This window comes from Petaurus breviceps, unplaced genomic scaffold (genome assembly GCF_028583685.1).
Source record: "Petaurus breviceps papuanus isolate PSGF00001 unplaced genomic scaffold, PetGlider_PUasm1.0 174, whole genome shotgun sequence".
NCBI lineage: Eukaryota > Metazoa > Chordata > Mammalia > Diprotodontia > Petauridae > Petaurus > Petaurus breviceps.
In genome coordinates this window covers 65,424,352-65,427,771 of record NW_027185761.1, presented here as the reverse complement: position 1 = coordinate 65,427,771, position 3,420 = coordinate 65,424,352, and the positions used below count along the sequence as shown (strand labels likewise).

The 3,420-nt window shown below is 42.4% G+C and overlaps 1 protein-coding gene across 1 annotated transcript in view; it reads right to left on the bottom strand.

The window, feature by feature from the left end:
* ERC2 (ELKS/RAB6-interacting/CAST family member 2) overlaps positions 1 to 3,420 on the bottom strand; it is a 1,053,591-nt gene that overhangs the window by 752,881 nt on the left and 297,290 nt on the right. The window lies entirely within an intron of this gene.

Sequence of the window (3,420 nt, the reverse complement as noted above, 5' to 3'; positions counted from 1 at the left end):
AGGAAGGAAGGAAGGAAGGAAGGAAGGAAGGAAGGAAGGAAGGAAGGGACACCTTTATTAAGCAATTACTGTGTGCCAAGCTTTGTGCTAAGCACTGAGAACGCAAAAGAACACAATGCCTACTTTCAAGGAGCTCACCCTCAGCTCATAGAGTCTTAGGCCATGATCTTGGAGATGAATTTTCCCCCTCATTTCTTCATCATCTCTTTTTTACGAGACAATATCACTCATAAGCTTCTGTTATCTTCTCCTCATGATGCCCTACAAGTGACTTCATATTCTAAAACAGCCTTTCCATACACTGTCAGGACTTTTCTCTGATTATTGTTTGCTGGTTAAAATAATTTCCGAGCTCTCTGGCCTCCTCACTGAGACTTATACAGCCAGTGGTGTTATCAGATTGGAAGTGCTGACTGGGGGAGAAGGGAGGAGGAGGGGGAGGGAGAGAAAGAACATTTATTCAGCACTTACTTTGTGCCTGGCACTGTGCAGAATGTTTTACAATTATTAACTCATTTGATCCTCATAAAAACCCTGGGAGGCAGACACTACTATTATGCTTATTTTACAGTTATGGACACTGAGGCAAACAGAGGTTAAGTGACTTTCCCAGGCTCACACAGCTAGGAAATATGTCTGGGGCTGAATTTGAACTCATATCTCCGTGACTCCAGGTCTGGCACTCTATCCATTGTGCCACCAACTGCCTGTATAAGTAACTTTTAATTGAATGCAATAGCTTTGTATTTTGAGTCTTTATTCTAACTTGGTACTGACTTTGCCCCTTTCTCTAACTCATCAGTGTCCCAGCTGCTCACAGATAGTTGGTACCCAAACATTCCCACATCAGAAACTCATCATTTCCTAACAGAAAACATTCAATCCCATATTGTGCTAATGTTGCTCACCATGCTCTACTCTCTTAAGCTACCTTCTTTAAAAAGTATTCCTCTGAGAAAGTTCTGAATAATCTAGGAGCCTTTGGCTTTTTCCATTTCTTAATCTTGAACCATCTTTCCTAGCATTCTTTGACAATGTTAAATAACCAAGTCTCCAGTGAAGTGGTACTTCCTGATGGCTTTAAATGTACCATGAAATTATCTCCATCAGATCCTTCATATGCCTCTCCTAGGACAATTTTTAATTTATTTTTTGTTATCCCGAAACTGAAAAACATCAACAAACACCAATATTTCCATTCACAAAGAACAAAAGAAAGAACTGCAGACAAAGCCATGAATCTCCACTATGTCCTGTTTGCTCCTTTTTTTAAGGTATATAAGAAATTCAACATGGCAGTTTCAAAGCTGTCCTGCTTGTCTGTGTCTCCCCTCAACTTCCTTCTCCTCTCCTTTGTTCATTCCTTCATTGATGCTCTATTCTTTCTTTTTCTATATTTTGGGGGAGGGGGTATTACTATCACCAGCTCCCCTTTGTCCCCCTCCAAAAGAAAAAGTAAAATCCTGCCTGGTAACAAAAAAACAGAATCAATAAAACCAATTCCCACATTGGCCACGTCCAAAAATGTCTGTCTCCTTTCTCCCAGGAAGTCCCCCCTCCTCTCCAGGCAGGAAGTGGAAACCTGCTTTGTGCACAGTCCTCTGGAATCATTCTGAAGCCCCCTGCACTGCTCAGAGTTCTCCCACTTTTCAAAGTCCTTTTTCCCCTTTCAATACCATAATCATTGCAGAAGCTGTTTCACTGAGAAGCTATTCTCCGGTTAGCGGCACCTTCCTGATGACTTGCCAATTCCTTTAGAGTGAGATTCTCAGTCCTGAGAAGCTGCCATTTCTCTGGTATGTGTTTACTCACTGCTCACAGGACAAGGATCTCATATTCTGATTATAACAACAAAACACCACTGTCTGTTCACAGCCAAACCATTGTGATTCTTAGCACCTTCTGTCCCTAAGCTACAATGAAGTTTAAAAATAAAGAAATGAATATCAAAGAACAGATAATGTTTCATAACCATAGCAGTGGGTGTAAAGTACTCCTTTTATGCAACGCATCTTCCAAAAACTATTGAATATTCTTCCAAGAATAATACTTCTCTCGTGCTCAGGAGTTTGGAGATTGGTATTAATGTGGAAGAAAAGGACAGAAAATAAAATAAATCTAACTTTCCCTGACATCGGGCTAAGAACAAATATGAAAGACCCCCCATTCCCCAATGAGCTACATTTCTCTGTGGCATTCTGTGACATAAAAAAAAATAAAGAATGCATGTGAAATGCTGTGGACTCAACTCTGAAGCCAAATAACATCACCTCCCACCCCCGCACCAAATATCAAAGCAAAACTAGACAGGCCTTTGGTCAGAACACAGGAGCTAGCTTAAGAACAGTACACAGAGTAAGGTTTGGTGAAGTCAAGAAGGTCCCACCTCCCAAGACTTCACTGACATAGAACATTCTCAATCCTCGATGCCATCCTCATTCCCTGTCTCTGTGATGAGAGGGCCAGCAAGTGACCCTTTAAAATCCACAATACTACTCTGGTTGCTACAAGCAGTGAATGAATGGGATGCCTGCTGAGATATACATGTCGGGCAATCTCTCTGATGGTGTCGATCACCACAGATGCACTCTCTCCCATATGCATTTCATCCAGGTTCTCCCATAAATGTTCAACAATGGGTTTGCCCAACATACCGTAGGCTTCCTCTGACACTCAACACTGGGATAAAACCAACGAAGCACGTGAGCTGTCCATCAGTTGCACCCAATGCTCATGACGTGGCCGGCTCACCTGTACTGGTCAATGAAGGAATGTTGTGCATATTGGAATATACCAGTTAGTTATACTAATGGCGTCGTTTGCAGTCCATCTGCGTATTTCTGTTTCTGTGCAGCTCCTGGCTTTATCCCAAAGTGCTGGCGGTCTCCTTCCAAAGCCATTGACATTGTGTGGCCACCAAGAGCAGGCTAGCCGCTGCTTATCCATCCCTCCTGTGACTTGACTAGCCCGCCTTCTCTCATGTCTATTGAATTGACATTGTGTACATTGAAATGTGCTGGTTGGGAAGCAAGAAACATGAAGGGGGAATAGGAAAATCAGGATCCTGGCCTTTGAGGCCTTTGAAGCTATTTTTAAAAAACAAAATATTATGTTATGCATTGTGTGGTATCTTTGTATGTGCATAATCATTATTCTATTGATTTATGACTCACATGTCAAATAGCGTCTGGGCATGTGGACAAGCTAAAACAAACAATACCAGTAGCCAAACCACAGTGCCGTGAAACCAGATCCAGCCAGCTCTCCCCAGGCCTCACCCCACCCCATATTACCACCACCCACCCAAGTCAAATTCCCCAGTAGGCAAAAGCCTTCGATGTAAAACTCTGCCCATGACATGTTATAGAAAGGCACCCAAAGTCTGCTGACAGCTCGGCCTTTCCAAAAGGAAAAAAAAAA